Consider the following 26,726-nt stretch of genomic DNA (forward strand, 5'->3'; position numbering starts at 1 on the left):
ATTTTCTGGGTTTCCGGTGATGGATTCTTGATGGTTGGGTCTGGTGACTGCATGACCATTTTGTCATAAATGTGGTCATGATATCCCAATTCTGCCTCCCTACTATCACACTAATGGATTCCTGAACTTCAGCAATTGTTTTGTGGATTACGGAAATCACATCCCACAAACAGCAGAAGATGACTCAGTATGCCAATGAATGGTTATGTGTATGACATAACAACTCATAGCCTTGACCTTCTCAGTATCATTTGAGGAATTTACGAGAACATTCACAACCCGAAGGGAAGGGGTTTTTGATGGTATTTTTGTGTTTGTTTTTTGCATTCATTTGATATTTTAAGGGACCTGCTCTCATTAAAAAAGTGTTTTCAATTTTTTGTCAGTCAAACATGGTTTGGCTTGGATGGCATTAGATAATATAATGCCAAGATTAACAGCGGTAGATGGTCTATTTCATCACAACTTTTGGCACAACTGTAGCCTGTAAAAAAAAATATACTAGAACTAATATCACATAATGACAACTGCATTGTCCAAGTTTTACACAACTTCCCAAACATTGTAACACCACAGACAGGATTTAATGTATGGAACTAACGTTCAATCTGAATGGGAAGTGTAATAATCTATTTACTTTAGTCAATATTCAGTTAATACTTCTAAAAATATTGACAGTAGCTGAAAATTGTCAACAAATCTGAGTAATGAAAGAGATGGATGGCAATATTCCTGTAACTCCACATTACTTTTCACTTCTGGGTGAGTGCCATAATGAGTGAAGTTTTTTTTCTTCTTCTTCAGTTTACATGTTTTTATCAGGTAAGGTGAATAATGGCGCATTCGGTTTGATTGCGCGAATATTTGAAGATAACTCTGTCACCCCCTATGAGCCCTGAGCTTTGTTACCGCCACAGTAACTCGAGAGCGCACATAAAATATTAAATATAGGGTCCACCGATGCAATGCATTGACTAATGCTAACATTGGCTTTTTGTTTGGTGTAATTCCAGAGCCACTAGCCAAACGGAACTGCAATCTGTTTGTTTGACTCAGTAACATGAGCTCAACCAAACACTGTTAATTGTGTGGATGTTTACCCGTTTGTCTGAACAGTGGCATGAACTTGTTTGAAAACAGACATTATTGCAGTTCTACTTGGTGTCAATAGCGTTGCTGGAAAAAAAGTGATGCGTAATCAAACTCACCCGTACATTTATCATATTTATATTCATAAAAGATTCCTCAATCAAATAAGTTCAGTTTTTTTATACTCTATGGTAAAGATGCACAGCATGCAGTCTAAGTTATAGCCTGCTGTGCCTGTGGATTCTCTAGACTATCATCAGTCAGTGCTGTTGCATTCTGGGTGATTTACTGGGTGACAGACCTTCTAATGGATCATGGGTCTTGGTCTAGCTGAATGAAAGTGTGGCTGGAATTTGATGATTTAGCATATGGTGGCAGGCGCTCCCTGCTTCAAGGCAGTAGTTTGATGCATGGCCTCATGTTAAACCGGTCAGGATTTTGCCCTGGCACTTTCTGTCAGTTAATTTTGCTGCAAAGTGTCTTTCTCGACTTGTCTGACTTTCTCGGCCTGTTTAAAGACCGAGAAGGAAGGAGAGGGGATAACAACAACCTATACCTAGAGATTGGCATGGTTCTATTTCAGTTCGCCTAATACCTGGTTTGATTTGCATTGAGAGATGATCTTATGGAAAGTAACCCATGCCTAAAGCCCAAGGGAACTTTATCAGGATGCATTGTATCCTGGATCCATGAAATAACTGGCCTTTAAAAATAAAAATCTGCCTGCCTCTATGGGAATTTAACATATGGGGTGTACTGACTTATGCCCCCTGTCTTTAAAGGAAGAACATTTATTTATTTACGATACATTATCTATTCACAAAGAAAATAGGTGTCCTTAAAGGTTGGATTTTTCCTAATTTTTTAAATTAAGGCATTAAGATCAATTTCCAAAAGACGATTTTTTTTATTCCTCTTTTCAGTCAACTTTAGCATGGGTGCATTCAGTGAAGACTAGTGAAGTATGTATAAGTATGTACATTATTTCGATAATCTTATATCAGAGTCTGTTGCATAGAACTAAATGAAGAATAATATACTGATATATTTATATTTAATATTGTTTTAATATAGGGGTATTTTCTGTCCAATTTTTGTGTGTTACTTAAATAAGTGTGATTTATTTTATTGGCTTGTATTTTTTTGCAGTTAATTAAAAAATCTAATAATAAATCAGTAATAAATTAAATAAAATAAAAAAATTTTTTTTTTGAAAGTCATTTTCGGTTTCGATTTTCGGCCAAGTGCATCCAGAATTTTTGGTTTCGGTTTCAGCCCAGAATTTTCATTTCGGTTCATCCCCAACGCGCAGAACTTTCCACTCTCATCTGTTCCCTTCTGCTTTCCACTCCCATCTTATATTTGTTGAAACTATACACCAGAATCACATAATTAATTTCATAGCTGGCTCATAGTGACCAAGAAAATCACATACTGTGTTGTGAAAATGTGTGCAGCCTAAAACCCTTACTAGTAATACACTGTTGAGAATGTGTCTCATCAAAATATGCCCTTTTTGTAATGGACTTTTTCAATTACATTTATTATATTGGGCTGATGCCATCTAAAGCAACCTATGAACGAGGAAAAAGTATGATTGTAATTCCCGCTTTACAAAATTTCAAATGTTGACCTGAAATTTCACTTACTATGCAGCTCAATTAACTTTCTAACAACTAACTTAATTATCTTTTTAGTCAGACTTTATAGTCATGTATTAGTCTATCAGCAACCGCTGCACAGTTGTGAGTAGTGCACTTTTTATAGCAGTGCACTTGTATTAGTACAGACTGTACTATAAAAAGTACACTACTATAAAAAGCAGTCCTGTTTTCCTGTATGCCAAAAATTATTTAGTATTATTTTAGTATTTATAACTTTTATGGCCCTTTTTTACAGTATGTTTGCATTCTATATTCCAAACCCAAATTGTACTTTAAGATTGGAAATGCATTTTCTTGAACTATAAAGTATAGTATTTGACCATTTGAAGGTTTAAACAAAATATACTTTTAATTTAAGAAAAATTAACTCTAAATATGAAATATATTTTGGCCAGATTTTTATGTATGTGTTTTCCAGTTTCCTTATACTTTTTAGCTTTTTTCATGGTTCAAAATGGTGTCATTATTCAAGCATACTGATGGCTAAATCATTATTTAATTGTATATAAAAACCTCAAAACAAGTTACCAATAGATAAGTACTGTACTACTGAATGTTCCTTTAGCTTATAATCAGAGCATGCTGTATTGATCCTTTTACAGCATTAGCTGGTGTACATCTAGGAACTTGCTTCTCTCTTTTAGATTGACCTCTTTGACTACTCTTCTTACAGTGGCAACGGTCACAGGTGCTAGCAGTCATCAGCAGATGACATGTGGTTCACAGCACTGACCTGCTCTGAGCCTTGAACTTGCGATTTGTTAGCATGCCAGCCACACTTAAACCTTTGCTTTACAAGCAATGTACCTCCCTCTGCAAGCATGAAGTTTTAGTCTTTATTGGAAATGTAGGTGCACTGATGAGTTGCCTGAACCTGTGTTCTCCCTCGTTGTGCTGGAACTCATCAAACTCAAACATTTGTTACCCATATTTGAGTGAATGAAACATATCACTGATGTTTTACAAGCACCTTCCAAGCATTTCATTCTGATGTAATAGTGTTATCCCTGGTCTAAAGATGTATCTTGACAACTTCTGGGTTACTAGGTTAAAATAGGCTTCTGGTCTGCAAAAAGAAACTGTGTGTGTGCGTGCATGCATTGTGAGGACCAAATGCCCCCACAAGCTTAGTAATATCAGTGAGTTTTGACATTTTTTGTTCCCCATGATAAAAACGCCTTATAAATCAAACAAGCATATAAATCATACAGAATGAATTTTTTTTTTTAAATGCAGAAAGTTTTGTGTGATGGGTAGGGTTAGTGTAAGGGGATAGAATATACAGTTTGTACAGTATAAAAACCATTACGTCTATGGAAAGTCCCCATAAAACATGAAAACACAGTGTGTGTGTGTGTGTGCTTAAGAGTTTTCTATGGCAACCAGTAGTTATGAAGTTACTTATTGATCATTTTTTCTTAACAGCTCTCATTCCATCAGCGTTCAGTCTGTTTCTACACCTCGCATGTCCAGACAGTGCAATTTCCATTTCACTTTCTGCCTTCGTTCTTGAGCTCTCTTCTCTATTTTTAACATCCATTCGCTACTACCTTTCCCAGTCTGTCTTTTTATGTTCTTTTTGAAAGTGCACTGAACTTGAGGTTTTTATCATTCAGGGAAAATTGGGCTTTTAGATGGCTATGTGCACCTTTGTTAAAAGTGTGTGTGTAGAAATGTGTACAGGACAGCTGTATTTTTCCACGGAACAGAACTGGACCATCTGTCCATCGTTCAATTCAGCTGCCCTGGAATAAAACACTATGAAATCCTCTGTTTGTCTTGCATGCATGTAAGATGCTTTACTAACTGGTTGCTACAACTACAGACCGATCTTGTTCAACGGAAGTTAAATGGAAATCACATACTGTAACATACAAACATGCAGATAGACATTTACTGTACAATACACATACTTTTCCCTCTCACACACATATACTAGAATCTAACAGAAACATGATGTTGTGCATTTAAAAAGTGTGTGAGGTTTAAAATAAGCTTTACAAAGGGCCTGTTAATAGACAGACAGACACAAATGCACAGACACCCCACATACCAGTCTTGCTAAACATCTGTCGCTGTTCTCGCAGAACACTTTCAAAGTTTAAAGTGCCCCTATTATGCTATTTTAAAGGCTCCTAATTTTGTTTTGGAGGTCTCCTACAATAGGTTCACATTACATTACAAGGTTGAAAAAAATTCTCATATACATTGCACATCACCACATTTTTTCAATGATTCTCAAATGACTCATCCAATAATTCAGTCTCTCTAAATCCCTCCTTTTCGAGATCCTACTCTACTCTGATTGGTTAGACGGCCCAGTCTGTTGTGATTGATCTACCTCTTACCACACGTGTCAGAAACTAAACTCCCATTACTATAAATGAACTTCTGCTCCGGAGGCTTCCTAAATCCTCAGTGATTGTAAACACTGTAAAGACAGTAAAAATTGAGTCATTGGATTTCACCATATCAATTTGAGCACGAGTCCGATGCTGAAACATTGGAAGAACTAGTTATTCAACCCGAACCTCCATCGCAAGGATTAATTGAGAAGAACGTTTTTCAGCGAGTGATACACTACTCAATTTGAGGTACATTGTGAGATGTTGCAACCGGATCAGCATTAACAAGTGTACTGTATGTTCATCAACAAACCGATATGTATGTTTTTTTATTTATTGCGGTGAACATTCCGGAACTGCATTAACTTTATCAATAATGGTGCATTCTTTAGCCGAGCAGCACTAACATGAATGACTGATGTTACATTAAAGATTGTAAAACAAATCTTGCTCCATCCTTTACATCCAATAGTAAAAACAACAGATAATATGCATAAACAGACACAATTTTAGGTAATAGTAAGCCCATAGCTGCTTAGCAGAACTATTTCAGTAAGTTAGTAATAACCAGGGTTGCCAACTCTCACGCATCTGCCGTGACACTCTCAATCATTACACACTCAATCTCACGGTCTCACGCTCAACAAAGAAATCTCACGCTAAATTAGACATTCTTCTGTGCTGTATTTTTTTTCACTCATGTGCACTAATTTCCGAATTTCAATAAGCAAGTTCAGGCTCTTAACTACTGATTGGACCACTGCATTTTTTCACGCAGAGAAAACTCGCGGACAAAGAGGACACTGGCACCGACAGACTAGACAGAGAAGGTTACTTTTGATATGGAACAAATTCTCAGCTGTCAGATTCTCTCAATATGTCCCACGTTTTGGCGCTTTTAAATGTGACAGATGATCGCTGTAGCGCGTCAGTTCAAACGGCACGTGATACAGTAGGCTACCCCCCCCCCCCCCCCCCCCCCGCCCGTCAACAAATCCCCAATAACAAATCTCACTCCAAGCAAAACTTAAAAGTTGCCAACTCTGGTAATAACGTGAGTTAGCCGGTTAGCCGGAGAACTAGCACAATATAAAACACAAAACTTATGTATTTTGAACACCCGGTAGAAAAAAAACATCAATTAATCATTCTTAAAGATTGTGATTCTGAGGAGCAAGTTGGTCCAAATAAAGTGGGTACTGTCCCATCTTTAATGGATAAGCATTTTATAAATCCCATTTAGACCTCACAGAGATTTGATAAGCAATCGTCAATAGGTTATACTGCTGTTGTATGACTGTGTTAATTTGACTTTTTGCATTCTCATCCTTTGGAAGTGTTTGCAAAGAGAATTTGCTTTTGCAGAGGAGAAACAGCGCCTTCTCGACATGTAGAGCATTTGAGGGTGGGTCAAAGTAAACGTTGTTCGCGGACAGTCAATGAAGACTACGTGGGCACTATGCAAATGTGTTAACCAGTGACGTGTTGCCCTCACGAAAGTGGGATTCGAATTCCTGATGACTCGTTTAGGCTGTTCAGTTGATTCTTTCTCTTGAGAGTCAATATCTTTATTTATCATGCACTTTCTGCATCTCAACTTTGCAGACCGTTTACATTCATAGACTGCTACATTACATATTGCATGAAAGGTAATATTCGGAAAAACATTATTTGGGCACTTTACATTTAAGAGCAAATGAAGATACTTTGGCTATTAAGTACTGAAGTTGCAAAGCTTTTGGCACAGTCAGCCTCAGCATCCCAATAAACAGTATGATGGGTCTCGTCACTGGTATGCTGCTCATTTGGCCGAGGCCCTTCCTGTAATACAGACAACAGCTTGCTTTCAAAGTCTCAAGTTGCTCGGCCACACTCATTGACATTTTCTGAATTCCAGAATTAAATTATATTCTTGACCTGATGCCTAAAACATTATCAGCTATTTAAAAATCATAAAACAATGCTCCTGTTTGAAAAGAATCAGAAATATTGAGTAAAGCGCAATTTAAGAATAATAATGAATTATTTATATATACATATACATATTTATTTATTTATTTATTACAAAGTACTAAAAATAATTTAATAATTAAAAATTATATATGAATTGTATTATTTGAAAATTTAAATTATATAATTATATATATATTTAATCAAAGTATCAGTAAGTGTGTGAATTATTTAATGACTTTCACTAGCTAACTAAACCTTCAGATTGCTTCAAGACATTCTAAACTAATTACTAAATGTTTTTGATACATTTTTGGTTTTTAAAATGGCAAAGCTTTAAATAATGACTGTACTTATGTTTTGTTGAATTCATTTTATTGATCCTAACAGAAAGTGCTAGTTACCTACCGTTTCTATGGTTACATCCTCAGGCGATTGCTTCTTCTCTTTGCTGTGTTTAGTGCACTCTTAGTAGTTTCTGAAATTATATATATATATATATATATATATATATCATATTTCAGCAGCTTTTTCAAAATGGAAATATTTTAATCTGTATTTTGTTTAGTTCTATGCAAAAAGTAGTTTGTTGTCGTTCATTTTGCAGTTGCTGGGATGAGTATACGAGGTCTGTCATTATGGTTGTTTGTTTTTATTAATGGTGATATAATTTGAAACAGGCAACAAGAGAATATATGACAGATATTTGTGTCCGCCCAGTTTCAAGCGCTGTGATGTTGCTGTCCACCTAGTCCCAAGAAAACAATCCATTCACTTGACTAATTAAATTAATGAATGAACATCCCTATTAAAGTCACTTTGGCCTTGGTCTTAATAGGGCCCAAGAGAGCCGTGCACATTATTGTACACATTCTCTTTAAAGCGTTACAGATGAACTGGGGAACAGCGCAGCGGAATCAATGTCAACATATGTTCTGAATAACATTGCTCCGCTATATACAGTCATTAATCATGGATCATTTAGAAAAAAAATAGACTAATAATTTCCCCATTTTGGCCTTATTTTATGTGTTTCTGTGTTGATTTCAGGGAATGAATAACCCCGAGGCTTTTGGGATTCAGTAAAAGAGTGAATTAAGTTGTTGCTTTGTGTTCCTCCTGTGCTTTAATGCTTTAATTAATGTATCCACTTCACAGAACACGTCAAGCTATTCATACTGTGTACGATATGTTGTGTGTGCATCTGTCTGGTCTAAGGGTCATTGAGTTTAAACACTTCACGTTTGGACTTCCATGTTCCATGTACTCCCTCATTTTCCCATCCATCCCACTCATAGCGGCTCCAAGCATTTGCTTAAAAATGAGAAAAGCAGATTCCATATATTGTGCTAATGGACATATGATGCCGGTTATCAGAGTGGATTCATTCAAACAGGTCTTTTTTCATGCTCATCCTAAAAAAGAAACAAACAGCGTGTAAGTATTCATGTTTTCTTGTGTGTGTGTGGTGTTTTCATGGTGAGTAAGTGCGACCGGCTGATAGCCTCTAGGCCTAATGCACCTTTCACAAGCGCTTCATCGTCATGGCAACCGGAGGTTAGTGGTAGGCGTGGCGATTACAGCGGTTGAGTCGGCTGCTATTGTTACCTGCACAGGAAGTTTTATGCTTGCATTATCTTCTCACAGATTAATCTGTGCCAGATGCGTGACATATTAATTCCTGATTGTTGATTATGATTTTCGGGCTTTTTCTTTTTAATCTTGGAAATAATCTTGTATATTGTTTTAGGGTATTTTAGAGACCAAGGTATTTATAGATGTCATGAGGGCCTCTCCAGAGGGTTTGTCTAACTTGATCAGATATGCAATGGCAGATGGTATGCAAACACACACACACACACACACACACACACACACACACACACACACACACACACACACACACACACACACACACACACACACACACACACACACACACACACACACACACAAACATTCATCATCTCACACTCAGGCATGAGTCACTGCCTGTGCTCACTCAGATAGACTGACCTTTTAATCAGGATTTAGACTAATGATACCAAACACACACAAACAGACACATATTCTGTTCCGAAGAGTTTTCTAAATTGTAACCAGTAAATAAACTGTCGTCATGTCTTTTACAGGGACTCCACAAATTATTTCAGCTCAAAAATGTGCCTGGTTGTGTCGTGAAATTTACTTTATAATGATTTCAACATAACAATTTTGTTTTACTGCTTTGTTCTCCTTTTTTCTCATCTCTCCTGACATTTTAACATGTTTAATGTGGAAGAAGTCTGCATGAAGTCAGAGAAATGGCAAGTGCTTGAGGACATTTATATATATTGTTTTTTTTCTATGGTCATCTTCCTTCCTGGCAACCTGACTTCTTGTAATGGAGGGCTGTGAGACTGAGGCTTTCAGTTTGCTTATTCTCATAATGCTTCTCTCCCTCTAAACGAGGGACTCAGTAGAATTGAATTCAGTTGTTCAAGTAGCCTACCACTTTTGATTGTTTGTTAGCATGAACTCAAACAACACACTGTGATTCATATTACATTTATACCATGGTCTGTGTGAATACTCAATTCTGATTGGCTGGAAGGTGTACAATAAACCCTTTCAACGAACAGGTAGTTCCAAGTCAGTTTATTTACGTTCTATATTAATGTGCTGTTTTCATTTCAATATCTGTTTATATTTCTCAGCAATGAGGGGGTTACATCGCTATTTTAAATTAATTAAACTCACAGATTCACTGTTAATGGAGAAACTCAGAGGCAGGTACAAATCTCTCTATCTCGCACTCTCTCGATAATCAATTAAAATAAATGCTATAATTCATTCATTCAAATAAATGTAATCTTACACACTACTTTATCTCTGTGTCTGATTCAAAGCGGGCAAAATGCTAGATCTAGCACCGTCAATTTTACCCTTCCAGTCAAATAAACATCAATAACAGCTTTAAGTTGTCAATGCTGTCAAATTACCATTGTATAAGCGCTATAATCCACGACGTGGAGACAAATAACTGCCTGACGTGATGCGGAGCCATCCCTTACTTATTAGAGTGGAACTTGGGTGCTGAATTAATTGTAGGCCTACTGTCATGTCCATATTTATTACAGTGTTCTGTTGTCCCGGATGGATTGTTTTTATATGTGTTAAACTTGTATGCCATTCTTTCTTCCATGCAACTGCTAAAGTTTGCAGAATGTTCACTCTGCTGTTTTTCAAATAATAAAGTGATGGTGACAAGGGCTGTAAGCCTCCATAAATGACAAAAAGCACCATAAAATTACCATAATCCAGTTGCTCATTTGACTGCTACGCTGTATTCAACGTAGTCAAAAATGTAAGTAATTATTCACATTTAATCACATCTCACATATTCATATTCGCACTAGACTATTGAAATTGAGTGAATATGCATGAATTGTCAGTATCTTATGTTTAATTTATGTATGTTCCCATCACAGACTGGTTGTATAGACTAGACTACCCACAAAGATGAAAGTCAAAAGTCTTTAATTAATAATCCTCAATGAGTAATATGAAGATGAAGACAGGTAAAATAACAACCATCAAACATAGACAAGAGACAAAGAACTGAACAAAACGCGGAGTACTTATAACAAAACTAAACGAGGGTACTAATGAGATAATTGATGGGCAACCGGTGAATACAATGAATGACTAAATCAAACACACAGGAAAACTGGGTCAAACTAGCAGACAATGAAGGTAGAGTCAAAACACAAAGAAACATGACCATAACAGAGCATAACTGTGACAGTTCGAATCATCACACATGGCTTTCAAATTACTTCAGAAAATGGCGCACAAGTTGATTTTATTTAGCTTTTTAGTCTTTTTGATGCTATAGCTGCTTGTCACTTTTCACTTTCATTGAATGGAAAAGATCGTCTTTGTTGGCCCATGGAAGAAAGCACATCATACGGCTTCAGAAATTAGTTCATAACAGCGGAGTTATTTATCTAAAGAGAAAAGTACTCTTTTATTGATTCACTCTTCTTTTATTCTTTGCACCATTATTCTAATTTCTGTCAATAGATCGAGAGGGGAAATGTCTCGTTTATTCCCAGAAAGCAAGAACTACATCTGAAGAGAACTGATCTTGGGAATGTGTGTGTGTGTGTGTGTATATATATATATATTATTATATTATACTATGTTGTTGTTGCATAAGGTCAGCTGGCACCAGTCCCTCCCTGCTGTCGGGCTGCTATATCCTCACCGGCCATAAATATGCTTTTATTTACCCTCCCTATATATAAAGTGAGTGATAGTCAGTGTGGAAATGGTGGGGGATTCGTTTGGTGTTGCTTCATCATATTAGCCTTTTTAGCTGGAGGGATGGAAGAGTATGAGAGAGCGAGGAATTCTCTTTTGGATATCAGCTTAAAAGTATTTGCGCAGTGTGAGTGACCCGACAGCTTCAGGGTTGTCTTTGTGTGGCCGTCAATAAATGCAATAAAAACACAGATGGTGTGTGTGTGTCTGTGGCAATTTGAACATTGCCCCCTTAAGAAAGTTGCTCTTGGCACTTCCAGCTGCCTGCAAAGTGTCGGATGATTGTTTTTGTGTTGATGTGTGTGACAGATCACTCTGTATAAACTTGTCGCCACTCACCATATGAAACTGCATATAAATTCCTCTTTGCCATCTAAAGCAGTGTTTGCATTATCTCTCCTGCTTATCTGTTCCTCCTCGCAAGCACTCACTCACAAATGTTTATGTTTGTCTTCCTCTCGACGCTATCACAACGGATCACGCACAAATTTCCCCTCCTTTAACATCTGTCGCGCATGGTTTTCTACATGGATTCCCTCTTATCTTTCCATGGCCTCTCTGTCAAGAGAGAGTTTCTCTGTGAGATTACATAATCCTCCCCATGGGGTCTAATCCTGGCTGGCTTTCTAAAGTCAGTTGTGTTGAAAATGGGCAAGAGTTTGTACCGTTGGGTTTCACGCTTGTGTCGAAAGGGATAAATGACGACTGAGTTATCAATAGCTGTTGATCAAAATATTATATTTTTTTCTGGGGTAAAAGGAACAGATGGCGTTATATATAGATAGTGTGTTTTGGCTGATCTTTTCCATAGAGTGAAAGTGAATTGTGACCAAATGTTGTAGATAAAACTGCACACAAATTTCATTGAGTGACAAACCGCACAGGTCATTGTGTCACTTGCAGGCTGGTGACAGCTCCATGTGTCAGTGAAATAGCACAAAAACGTGAAGACACATTGTGAATTTATTCCTTTTCATTTTGAATGCGAGGAATATGCCATGTATTTTAGCCACATGGAATTCTAGAGGGAAAAAAATATTCAAGGCATCCTAGAAGAGGAAGTTGTTTGAAGGCAAGGCACGTGTGTTTCATTTGAATCAGGCTATAGTTTCCTATATAAGAGAGGGTTGACTCTCATGCTTACAATGTGATTTAAACCATGCTGTTTCTAACTAAATTATCAGCCAATTGGCGAGCAACTTTATTTAATATTGGTGCTTGGCAAGTGTTAGTTTTGAACCCTGCTCTCATCCTGTGCAGTGCAGACAAAATACACAGCCAAAACTGACTGAAGCTAGTCATATTTTTGTTTTAGAAGAGATAAGTAATAGTCTTAGTTCATGCCAGACAGTCAGGTGATTTTCAGCGATCATTCCAGAATGCACTAAATCCTACACTGCTGTTTTTTTGTTTTGCTTTTTTGTAGAAAAGAAACACATTTTGCATTCAATATGAGTGTTCATTTTCCATGTTTAGTTATCCAGTCAGTTGATTATTCTCTCTCCAGAGAATGTGTTTTTTTCCTTCAGTTTCCCCATTCAGCGTTTGTTAATGCACCCAGTAGATCAAGATTTATTGCTTCACATTTAACGTTTCAACTGTCAGTGGAGACATATTCCTCTTTCTCTCTCTCTCTCCCTCTGAGGAAAGAACAGCAGACTGAGAGGAAATAGCAGTTTTGCAGATCTTAAAGGGATAGTTCACCCAAAAATTTAAATTCTGTCATCATGTCATCTAATTTAAAATTCTTATTCATATACTGTGAATGACATTTGTAGTTTGGGAGGGTGTTTTGTGTGATAGTGACTCATGTTAAATCGACTATATATTCTCTCTCTCTCTCTCTCTCTCTCTCTCTCTCTCTCTCTCTCTCTCTCTCTCTCTCTCTCTCTCTCTCTCTCTCTCTCTCTCTCTCTCTCTCTCTCTCTCTCTCTCTCTTAGAATTTCTTTCTCTCTGAGAAAAAAGATTAAAAGACTGTGAGGAAGTAGCAGTTTTGCAGACCTTAATAGGGATAGTTCACCCAAAAATTTTAATTCTGTCATAATTTCCTCAAGTTGTTCCAAACCTGTAAGAGTTTCTTTCTTCTGCTGAACATAAAAGAGGATATTTTGAAGACCATCAACTGTTTGGTTTCAAACATTCTTCAAAATATCTTCCTTTGTGTTCATACAGGTTTGAAACAACTTGATGACTGAATTTTCATTTTTGGGTGAACTATCCCTTTTAACCCTTGTATTCTTACCTGGCGTGTATAGTGTGTATATCTCTGTTTAATTAAATTGTTGGAGTGTTGCATTGTATACTACTTCATACAGAAATGTATACTTCAACTTCTCAATGTTTTGGGGTTTTTTTTGCTCAAAATTATACAAGCTAAGACAAAAATGCTTATACAGTTCTCTCTTTCTGTCTCTCTACCACGCAGGTTTTCCAGGTTTCCTCTCCAAAAGTTCCTGTTCTTAGATGGTAACAGAGAGCTTGAGATAAGAGGTAAAATTAATATCTGCATGTGTGTGTGAATGATTCTCATTTTTATTCTGATGTGATTATAATCGCAATGTGTTTCCTATTGAGATGTAATTACTATTTTTTGTTGTTGCTGTTATAATGATGTAATGATGGAGATTAGTAGAAAACAACCTAATTTCCCTGAGATGAGGGAATGAGACATTACATCAAAAGTTAAGGAGAAAGATGTCCTTAATCTTTACATAATGTCAAAGTGACCGAAATCGAAGGGGAACAAATACTATTACCTTGAGTTAGTTGGAAGGGATAATGAGTTACTGCTCGCATAGCAGTGTTTTAATTCTTTTGTCTTTTCTTTTTAACAGCTATAACAGACAATCAATTGTGATTCAGTAACAAACTGCGTTTTTTAATAAAACAATTATCTCAATATGGCACTAATAAGATTACTATGATTATAATTAAATATTATATTAAATATTAATATATAAATGATTAAATATTATTTTGATTACAATCTAATGAATTATTGCGAATTATAAGATTACTAAAGAAATATTAAAGGATGCATTAATTTGGCCATGTTTAAAATAAAGCTAAGCTAAACTGAACTAAACTAAACTAAACTGGCATCACTATCATTATCGGCCAAAAATGCCCAAATCGATGAATCCATATATAAAACCATATAGACTAATACAGATTCCAATATATTATATATTATTATATTGAGAATCAGGTAAATGAAAAGTAGAAAATTGTCAATGCCCTTTGTGGAAAAAAATCACTTTATTTTTGATGGTCCTTTTAAAGGTGCTGTATGTAACTTTTTGAAGGTACTAAAGTACCATAAAATACCATAATACGTTTGCAGATATTTAGGAAACAGTCTAAGTTCACAGTCTAAGTTTTCTTCGAAAAACAATGCTACAGCCAGTTATTCTACTTTATTACACGGGTCTGTGGAATACTTGATTCTGATTGGTCAATCATCCCATCCAGCGTTATGTTATTCCCAAATAACGACCACTCAAAACAAATAACGCAGGCTCATCCGGGTTACTGAAGTCAGCAGCGCTATACATTGCTAGGAAAGTTTTTTTATCCGTGGAAGTTTTGCATTTGGTGAGCTAATAAATTATTAAAACTCAGTCGAATCAATATTTTGTGTACAGTTATTTAATTATGCCATCCAGTATCGTGGACTCGTTCTCTCTTGTTTCATACAAACGCAGATGCTGCCATTTTGTGACTATTGTTTTGTACACTGTTGGATTATAAGATACAAACAGGTACAATTTTAAAACCGTTTAATCTGAAATCTATATGCGTTATCTCCATAATTATTTGTGGCAAAATGCTGTGTAATAAGCTGTATGACTGTAAACCGTATCTCTTAAATGTCCTTCTAGTTAGAACTTGAAACTGGTTTATTTTGAGAGAACAACCGGCTGGATGTACATTATCCCTTACTTTAAATATGAGTTCCGTGACTGAATGTCTGCTTTTGTTTTGATCTGTGATCTCGCCCACTGCCAGTTTACCCAATAGTATTTCGACACCCCGGGTTGCCAGCTGGCGGATAACACAGCGTATTGTAGCCACGGAAGTCAGCAAACAAACTAGGTCAGAGATCGCAGATTCTACCTGATCTAAAAAGCCTCAGCATCCATCTGATAAGCTCTATGTCCAGAGACATATTAAAACGCGGATGAATCAACTTACAAGTGTAAGAGCTCATCGCCTTCCTTTGTCCATTTTGCAACCCGTGGACAGTCTGAGGAGGAGGTGGCGGGGAAACAACCCTCTCCAAAATTTTGAATTTGGACTGCAGTACCCATTTGAAACGCTAGCTGTCAATATTAAATACTGCACCTTTAACACATTCTGTTGGCTATAATAAAAATTCAAAATAAAGTGTTACCAAAATGTCCATCAAATAAAAATATGTCTATAAAATGTTATGATAAAATACAATACCATTTATTGCACATTGGCTTTTGGCACATATTATAACCCATAAGACAAATACTAGACAAATCATAATTAAGTCATAGTAAAACAGGGACTGACAATATGCACTCTATTCCCTCCCCCATGGCTCACAGAATCAGGCATTGTCCTTATTTAAAGGCTTACAGCTACGGGAATGAAATGGAATTATCTACCTCCTCCCTGAAGGTGGAGGTTCAAGGTATTTGAGAAGTGTACTGTTTGTGTATTTTTATTTTCTTAGCCTCCTCCACAACTAAGAGGTCATAAAGGTCCTGAGGCCAAGGAAGGCCACAGTGCTTCATACACAGCCTAACTTTTAATATTAATGATTTATTAAAAAATGTCTCTCTCTTTGAGCAACAGAAATAATGTTTCCTTTTTTTTATTGTTGTTGTTTTTCCTCGTATTTTTTGCTAGTTTACTTTTAGAACCTACTGACCTGAAGTTTTGGGGAATTTTTCGATACCTAAATAGACCTAAATAATGCTGTAGACATTGTTCATATTATAGATTTACAGATTTTGGAATTTACCTCTATGTTTACTGACCAGAATTTACAGTGGCAAGCAATTTGTCTTTCAGTTGCAGACAATCACAATAGATTTGATGTTTAATATACAGCTATGTGTTGTGGGACTTTCAGCTAATGAGATTTTACAGTAGGCAGAGCTACCAAGTATGATTCTGCAAAGATAGATACCGAGAGGTCAATAAAATGTCATTTGGGTTGTCATTACTTATTCAGGACTCTATACTGTACCTTCGTTGGCCAGAGGAGAACTGGCCCTCCGACTGAGTCTGGTTTCTCCCAAGGTTTTTTTCTCCATTCTGTCACCTGATGGAGTTTTGGTTCCTTGCCACTGTTGCCTTGGCTTTTGGCTTGCTTAGTTGGGGACATGTAATATTCAATAATATTATTGATCTGCCTTGCTTAAGGTGGACGTTGACTCAATTTTCTTTTAGAAACAAACTCTGTTATATTATTTTCATGTTATCACTGTGAAGCTGCTTTGATACAATCTGTATTGTAAAAAGCGCTATATAAATAAAGGTGACTTGACTTGACTTACCACACTTTCTATCTGCCCCCCCCCCCTCCCCTCCTTCTTTGATTTCCTGAGGATGGTTGAACAAACTCTCAGGCCCCGTCCACACTACTGCGTTTTCGTTTAAAAACGGAGAATTAAAACGAAAACGATCTCCGTCCACACCAGCGTTTTAGCTGCGTATTAGAATTGATCTCCGTCCACATTAAAACGACTGAAAACTCGGATCACGTGACCATTCTCCAACACTGTGCATGCGCGTGCCGGTGTAAACAGGAAACGGATGGACTATTCCTCAGATTTGATGAGGAAGCAAGTAACGTTAGCTACCTCTGCAAAGATTAGAAAATGTCAAAGACCAGAGATTTCTTTTCATGGACCGCCGCTGCACACGGGAATTGTCATAGATCGCTCGAATAATAGTTTGCCTCCGGCGCATGTAGGCAGTTATAGCATTGTAAAATGCAGAATTTGCTTGCACAACAGCTGCTAACAAAGACATCAAAGTCAGTAACGCTTGTAATTCGTTATCCATGTTGCACTCACTAACATCAGCTACGTAGTCCAGGATGTTTTTGTTTGTTTTCTTCCGGTGACGGGACATGTGATGGGTGGCTGACGAATCAGGGAAGGATACGTCATGGGTGATGACACCCAATCATAGAGCCGAGCGTGACCTTCTACGTCATCGTTTCTAAACTCCTCCGTTTTGTCCCGTCTACACTAAAACGCCCTCCGGAGCTTCAAAACGAAAAACGGAGCTGCAGCGTTTCTAAACTTCTCCGTTTTGGGTCTTCGTTTTTCCCGTTTTAGTGTGGACGGGAGGTGCAAACGTAGCAAAAGGTCTCCGTTTTTAAACGAAAACGCAGTAGTGTGGATGGGGCCTCAGTCTCAGAGTAGGTTTAAAGTTGATCAAACCATACAGATCCAACCTTGTTTAGATCAGGTTCAGTGGGCTCACAGCACTCTGTTTAATCGTTGCCTGTCAACTCAGGGCTTGACCCAGAGTTTGTGATTAACTCTAGAGCCTGTGTAGCTGAAAGTGTCATGTGCAGCAAACAGCCAATCACATGGAACAGGGAGAGCGTCAGCAAAGCTACTTAAAGACAAGCCTATAGGTTATCAACTCCTGCTGCCGCAATGGTACGCAGTGAAGGAGACCAGAGGACGTTTTTTTATGGATGTCAATGGAGGAGAGACTTATAAATAAACCGCTTTTGTGAGGAAACAGCAAATTATTTAATGAATCGACAGCCCATCGGCTAATCTTAAACATTTTTGTTCTTAAACATTAGTTTTGATCTATTTTTAGAGTTAACGAAAAAAAATGCTGTTTTATAAGAGAAGACACAGACAATTCGCACGACAGGTAGGATTCAGTTGGAATATAAAATGACTTTATTGCATCAGATAACATGTCACTTTGCTCACAGTTGTTTTTTTTTGGTTTGCGATCTCTAACCCAGAATAAAACCTGCCAGAGTTTGAGAAGGTTAGCCGTTAGCCAGCTAAAAACAATTCACTTCTTGGGCCTGAAAAAACAGAGTTTGCTCAAACTAATCTCAAACTTGCCTGGCCTTTTCCCAAAGGCATTGTTAGCCAACTGTGTTTGCAAGTTCTGTTAAATTTTGTAGAGAACAACGATACTTGCGACCATAGTTGGCTAACTTGGCTTTGCGAAATGCACCCCTGGGTAGGAAATAAAACCGGTTTCATGCAACTGGCCTCAGATATTCAGGATAGGTCTACCAGAGCTGTATCATCTACAATTTAAAAGTTCTTATCTGAATCTCTTGTGTTATGTGTTCTTATGGACAATAGCACTGGGAGGATCGCAGTTCCTTGAGGAGCCCCAGTAGAAACAAACAAGCTTGAGACGGTAGTTTCTGTTGTTTTAACATACTGCTCTCAGCAGGAGAGAAAGTCCAGAATTCACAATGTGATGGAATCACAGCTTGATCTGTGCTTTAGCTTCAAGGGAACTAGGTACTGTGGTTAAATGCAGATGAGAAGTCTAGAAGAAGAGCATCTTCGTGTAATGCCCTCTTCAGATATTATGTATGATGTTCACAGCTGCACTGAAAACCTTTTTTGGCCCTTATAGTCACAAAGCTCTGGCCTTAGGACTACATGTGTGGTCACATTCGGTGTGCAAATGTGAGACGCTACGTTATGTGACGCGATGATCAAAGATGTGGGAATTGTAATTTAATTTGTAATTCTGAAAACACAAACTTTTGAAAACGGGTTTCAAAGTGCAAGTTTTTGAAAGCAATACTGTTATCGTCTCTGTGTAAACAAAGAAAATGAAAAGTGAATCTGTGAAAACGGTGATGTCATGCATGCGTATTTTACATTATCAGTCTATAGGCATGCCCGTTTGCCGCAAGTGCTCTGTATAGGAATGCTTAGGTAATCAGATGCATAGTCTTTCTTTACAAAGTAGCATCGCCAACTACTGACCTGGCATGCATAATACAGCGTTTTTAGTAATTTTCTCAGATCCATGTGAACGATGTCATTGTACAAAGAAAAAATATTTCTGTTTTTTGTACATCGTTGTCATGCTCTAAAGTAGGGCTTGGTATCGATTCAGATGTTCAAATTAGATTCGATTTCGATTCGCAAGCTCTTTTTTATTTCGATTCTCGATTCGACTCAATTAATATAGATGTAATACAAATCCTATTTAAAAAAAGAACAGTGAACATAAGCTGCAAGTGGTTAATTAATAAAAAGAAAGTAAGAGCCACAAACCTGTATATTAAACTCTTTTTATTTTAGGTACACTTGGGTGCATTGAAACAGAACCCAACTGTATATTTCAATTGCATACAATGAATAGACAGGATTTTGATGCAAGATGCAAAATTGATGCTGAAAATTGGACAAGTCAGACCAGTCACATGCCTTGATCAAACAGGATCAGGTTATTTTATGTTTAAGATAAATATCAGTTATATTTTTTTAGACAATTTTTTATTACATTTATCTCACCTAAATGTTTGTTTTTACAATGGGGTAATTTTGTTGTTAAGATTAAGAGTTTATGCAACACATGTAAGCTTGATTTCAATCTTTGAATTAAATTGAAAAAAAGTAGCACAAATAAATACAATAGAATAAAGAGACAAATAAAGAGACATAAAAAAGGTTTTTGGGTAGGTCAGAAATAGGCTACTACAGAAACTGAATAAAGTAATCCAATTTAAAATAACACTGGATAGTCATTTAGTCCTGACTAAGTTAATACATAGGCTATTAATCCTGATTTCTTACAATTAAAGTTTTATGTTGTTTTGACCAAAAAAAAAAAAATGACAGACACATATGGCTGCGTTCAAGGAACTAGTGCAGAGATCAATTACTGTTTCATTAAACTGTCTGTCGCACGCGTTTTATGCTTATTTAAGACATAACCGACTGTCTTTACGATGTTACTCACCAAGACCGGAGTTTTGACATCATTTTCCGTGACCGTTAAGCAATATAATCCTCAAAAAATAACTTTTGTTACTTGCGAGCTATTTGTGAGGCGGATTTAGGCTTTAGCCTACTGTATGTGCACGCAGTGAAAAACATCTCTGAAAGCACGCGAGCACTAGATAGTTTAAAATCGCTTGCATGTTTAAACTGGTAAGAGTTAAAAGAGGTGAAAATGATAAACGTTGGTTACAATGCAATGCTGGCCCGATTGGCGCTTGCCTTGTGCAGAGAGAGAAGAAGCAGCACCGCTGTTTGTGAAATTGCGTCTCAGAGAAAGTTTTAAAATGACTGATTTGATTTTATAATCTGTGTGGATTAAATTTACGAATACAATCTACAAGTGAATAAAAGTTTGCGTGAATTTCCCACATTAATGGAAGACCTGCGGGAATTAATAAAATTGTGGCCGTTGAGAATCGATTTTGAATCGACCACATTTTTAAAAACGATTAATCGAAAAATCGATTTTTTTGCCCAGCCCTACTCTAAAGGGTAATCTTTGCCATAAAGCTTTTGTTATTCCTTTGGGTTAGTGGTGGATGATGATCTAAATGCTAAAATATGTGTACACAATTCAACATCCAATACACTCTTACAAAAACACTCCAATACAAAAAAAAGGGTCTTTATTGGCATCGATGGTTCCTTGAAGAACCTTTAACATCTAAGATGAAACCTTTCAATTGTCAAAAAGGTTCTTCATAGTGGAAAATGTTCTTTAGATCAGGGATGTCCAAACTCTTTCCTGGAGGGCCACTGTCCTGCAGAGTTTAGCTTCAACTAGCCTCAAAACACCAGTCTGGAAGTTTCTAGTATGCCTTATTATTGGTTCAGGTGTATTTAATTGTGGCTGGAGCTAAACTCTGCAGGACAGTGGCCCTCCAGGAACAGGATTGGAGACCCCTGCTTTAAATTATTAAAAAATGCTCTTTACACTAATAAAAAAAAATGGTTCTTTCAAGAACTTTTCATTGAAAGATTAGGGGAACCAAAGATGGTTCTTCTATGGCATCGCTGTGAAAAAAAAAAACGTTTTACAACTTTTATTTTTAAGAGTGTAGGCCTATCATCAGCCAACAAATATCTAATAGGATTGCATGAGAGGTGAAGATGACAAGCCAAATGTGAGGTGTAAGAGGAAGTGTTAATGTGTACAGTTAGCTGTCAGGGTCAGGAATGCTTCATAAGATCAGAGAGAGATCTGACCTGATTTCAGCAGCAGCAACCATCCAAAATCACATCAAACATCAGTCTCCTTAATCCATCACATCAACCGGAATCAAGTGTTTGTCTTTGTGGTTAGTTGACTGGCAATGAGTGGCTTTTGTGTCTGCCTTCTTTATAAGTGTAGTGTTCGGATGTGTGGCAAGCTGACTGGAAATCAGTGGTTTTTGTGTCTCTGTGTAGGTGTGCAGCTTTCAATACATGTACATGTCTGTGTGGTTGCACTGCTTGGAAACGCACACATGTTCACACGTATGCGAACACACACACAACGAGTTGGACAGGAAGAGGCGGGCCGTGAACTCTCTTCTATTACAAGTTACTTCAGTTTTGATTTGAAGCTCATATGCTCATACAGTCGTGCTCAGAATGGCACCCCTGGTAAATATGATCGAAACTGGCTGTAATAAATAAATCTGCATTGTTTATTCTTTTGATCTTTCATTCAAAAAATTGCCAAAAATGTAACCTTTCATTGAAGTAAAATAATTGAAAGTGGGGGGGGGGGGGAATCACATTATGAAATAAATGTTTTTCTCCAAAACACATTGGCCACAATTATTGGTACCCCGAGAATTGTTTACGAGTAAAATATCTCTGAAGTAAATTCCCATTAATGTTTAACTTTTTTAGCATACCAGGGTGACTAGGAACATGAAATTGTCCAGCCATGACTTCTTGTTTCACAGGAGTTTAAATTTGAGGAAACACAAAGGCCAAATTCCCTTAATCATCCATCACAATGAGTAAAACCAAAGAATATAGTTCTGATGTGTATCAAAAGATTGTTGAGCATCACAAAATAGAAAGTAGCTGTAAGAAAATAGCTAAAGAATTGAAAATTCCCATTTTGACAATCAGGGCAATAATTAAGAAGTTGCAATCAACTAAAGATGTTACTAATCTCCAGGAAGAGGATGTGTGTCTATATTGTCTTAATGCACGGTGAGGATAAAAGTTTGAATGGCCAAAGACTCTTCAAGGATTACAGATGGAGAATTGCAGATTAGTTGAGTGTTAGGGTAAGAAAGCCTATTAAAAAAAAATCAAACAACCCCTACATCACCACACGTTGTTTGGGAGGGTTTCAAGAAAGATCCTCCTCGCTAATTCAAAAACAAACTCCAGCAAATTCAGTTGTCAGACACGACTGAAACTTCAAACGGCACATGGTTCTGTGGTCAGATGAAACACAAAAAAAAATTTGCTTTTTGGCAGCAAACAGGCTAGATGGGTTTGGTGCACACAAGGATAAAAAATACCCCATGTGTACAATTTAATATACCGTTGGATCTTCAATGTTGTGGGTATATTTTTCTGCGGGAGGTCCTGGACATCTTGTTGAGATACATGGTATTCTGGATTCTATCAAATATCAACAGATAAAAAATCAAAACTTGACGCCTTCTGCTAGAAATCTTATAATGGGCCCGTGGTTGGATCTTCCATCAGGACAACAATCCAAAACAAATATCAAAATCAACAAAAAAAATAAAAAATCAACAGTTACGGAGCACAAAATGAAGCTTTTGCCATGACCGTCCCAGTTCCCTGAGCTAATGAGTAGAGAGAACTGAAGAAAAGAAGCACCAACATGGATCTGGGAATCTGAAGGATCTGGGGAGATTCTGTATGGAGGAATGGTCTCTGATCTCTTGTCAGGTGTTCTCCACACTCATCAGGCATTATAGGAGAAAACTCAGAGCTGTTATCTTGTCAAAAGGAGACTGCAAAAAGTATTTAATAAAAGGGTGCCAATAATTGTGGCCAACGTGTTACTTCAATGAAAGGTTCGATTTTTGGCAATTCTTTGAATGAAAGATCAAAAGGATAAACGAGGTAGATTTATTTTTTACAGCCAGTTTTGATCATATTTACCAGGGGAGCCATTAATTCTGACCACAACTGTGGTGACAGCTCAAGCAAATCAAATGCAACGGTTTCTCGCATGGCTCATTTTAATTGCTGCTTTGTCTTACATGTTTATGTTCTTTGAAGACATTTTCTTACCACAGAAACTTCCGAGCAGGGGATTTTCAAACTGAAGTCCAGGGACCCAACCAATTTTAATACGATTACAGTTTCATTTTCACTTTTTTTTAAAGATCATGATTAATTAATGATTAATTAATCAAGATAAATCTCAAAATAAAATATATCAAGGTATTAATCCTGTGAATTTCTATTGAAAATTACTTTATTTACATCTGTGTGTGTGTGTGTGTGTGTGTGTGTGTGTGTGTGTGTGTGTGTGTGTGTGTGTGTGTGTGTGTGTGTGTGTGTGTGTGTGTGTGTGTGTGTGTGTGTGTGTGTGTGTGTTGCAAGAAAGCTTGACTTAGTGCAATTCAGGGGGAAACATATGAAAAAAAATGCTACTGAAGTGTAAATTATGTACCATTTAACGCATGATGCCTCAGTCTAACATCACTAGTTCCTTTCAGCATGTGAAGTCATCACCATAAAAACTATCAGCGGACTGATCAGATGACGTTTGGTGATGTTTGAATATGTTGTTTCGAGTGTGTTTATGCGCATAGAATTTGATGCTTTATGCAGTGCCTGTAGTTGAGAGACAAGCAAGTCATGTGGGGATGTTTTATTGACGGCTTGAACAAATTAGATTAACAAACACAGATACAAGCTAATACTTCTGCACACACACAAATGAATGGTGATCAACCAATATATGAAGATTAATAATTATTTTCATACTATTATAGGACTTTATCAAATGTATTTTACTTTCTTCTTTTTTTTTGCATTGGTACATTATTTTCATTAAAATAAAGCACACATTTTAGGTCATTCTCATTATGACAATGGATCTGGATTTCCTTTAATAATACATATTATTCACAAAAAAAAATCTTTACCATCACAGGAATAAATACATTTTAAAATATATGAAAATAGAAAACAGTTATTTTAAATTTTAATAATATTTCACAAAATTACTATTTTGATTAAATAAATGCAGCTTAGGTGAGCAAATGTGAGCAAAAATAATTAATAAATACCAACTTTAAACTTTTGAATGGTAGTGTATTTTTAATTAAAGGGGTCATGACATGGATGCACAAACATCATATATATGCGGGAAAACGATTATTTGCAACCCTCATTTTGACCCTTTATGTCATTGTCATTGAAATGACAATGCCCACTCGCTATTGCATCTGAATGTTTTATCATTTACAGACAAAACATTATGAAACCATTAATTTATAGTTTGTGATGCAGCTGTCGGATCCAAAACAGTTGGCCCGTTCAGCTTTCAAAAAAGTTTCTTTGCGAACTCTCCATTAAACTGTACCTCGTTTACAAAACAAAATGCTCCGAACAAACATATAATCCTCCAACGCAATCCAGAACTCCATTATAATAAACCATCCACTTGTTTCTGACTCTGAGGTCTTTCTGAACTCTGTACAGAGACGTGAACCAGCTTTTTAAACTGGACGTGTTAAAGCAAATGCTCTTTCACTCTACCATTTGTCCTGTTGTCGACAGACGCAAGCACATGGAGTATGACAGAAACTAAATGCGCATCTATATTATGTATCCAGTGTAGACTGCGGCAGTGATTATAATTGGTTGTATTTAGCCTACTTTTGACGCAATGGATGCTCACATCCAGTGTTGGCAAATGTAGCCATTAAGCAACTGAATGCCAGAAGGCAGAGCCTATATTGCGATGATGTATAACTATTTGTAGATTGTCCTGTTCTGGAGGCAGGGATATATGCAAATGTATTTGCCCGTGTGACATCCCAAGTCCCACAATATCCAAATGAGCCGTTTGGAGCTTGCTTAAATAATTGCTTTCTTTGTGATGAGGAGGACATTTTAAGCTCTGAAACTTAATTTAAACCTGATATTTTAAGGGTACAAAGACCTCTTATATGACAAATGTGATTTCTCATGTCATGACCCCTTTAAATATATAATTATACAATACATCATATATAATATATAATTATATCATATATTAAACACTCACCCCAAAGGATTATTAGGAAAACCATACTAATACTGTGTTTGACCCCCTTTCGCCTTCAGACCTGCCTTAATTCTACGTGGCATTGATTCAACAAGGTGCTGAAAGAATTCTTTAGAAATGTTGGCCCATATTGATAGGATAGCATCTTGCAGTTGATGGAGATTTGTGGGATGCACATCCAGGGCACGAAGCTCCCGTTCCACCACATCCCAAAGATGCTCTATTGGGTTGAGATCTGGTGACTGTGGGGGCCATTTTAGTACAGTGAACTCATTGTCATGTTCAAGAAACCAATTTGAAATGATTCGAGCTTTGTGACATGGTGCATTATCCTGCTGGAAGTAGCCATCAGAGGATGGGTACATGATGGCCATTAAGGGATGGGCATGGTCAGAAACAATGCTCAGGTAGGCCGTGGCATTTAAACAATGCCCAATTGACACTAAGGGGCCTAAAGTGTGCCAAGAAAACATCCCCCACACCATTACACCATCACCACCAGCCTGCACAGTGGTAACAAGGCATGATGGATCCATGTTCTCATTCTGTTTACGCCAAACTCTGACTCTACCATCTGAATGTCTCAACAGAAATCGAGACTCATCAGACCAGGCAACATTTTTCCAGTCTTCAACTGTCCAATTTTGGTGAGCTCTTGCAAATTGTGGCCTCTTTTTCCTATTTGTAGTGGAGGTGAGTGGTACCCGGTGGGGTCTTCTGCTGTTGTAGCCCATCCGCCCCAAGGTTGTGCGTGTTGTGGCTCCACAATTGCTTTGCTGCATACCTCGGTTGTAACGAGAGTTTTTTTCATTCAAAGTTGCTCTTCTATCAGCTTGAATCAGTCGGCCCATTCTCCTCTGATCTCTATCATCAACAAGGCATTTTCGGCCACAGGACTGCCGCATACTGGATGTTTTTCCCTTTTTCACACCATTCTTTGTAAACCCTAGAAATGGTTGTGCGTGAAAATCCCAGTAACTGAGCAGATTGTGAAATACTCAGACCGGCCCGTCTGGCACCAACAACCATGTCACGCTCAAAATTGCTTAAATCATCTTTGTTTCCCATTCTGACATTCAGTTTGGAGTTCAGGAGATTGTCTTGACCAGGACCACACCCCTAAATGCAATGAAGTAACTGCCATGTGATTGG

General features: G+C 37.2%; 1 protein-coding gene across 1 annotated transcript in view; it reads left to right on the forward strand.

Moving 5' to 3' along the window:
- stat5a (signal transducer and activator of transcription 5a) overlaps positions 1-26,726 on the forward strand; it is a 107,956-nt gene that overhangs the window by 39,715 nt on the left and 41,515 nt on the right. Inside the window, exon 2 of the mRNA XM_077212391.1 lies at positions 13,780-13,844. The gene's annotated coding sequence lies outside the window, so the exon portion shown is untranslated. The remainder of the gene's footprint in view (positions 1-13,779; positions 13,845-26,726) is intronic.

Source organism: Siphateles boraxobius, unplaced genomic scaffold (genome assembly GCF_051911475.1).
Source record: "Siphateles boraxobius isolate OS27281-9 unplaced genomic scaffold, OSU_SipBor_1 66, whole genome shotgun sequence".
In the NCBI taxonomy this organism is placed as follows: Eukaryota; Metazoa; Chordata; class Actinopteri; order Cypriniformes; family Leuciscidae; genus Siphateles; species Siphateles boraxobius.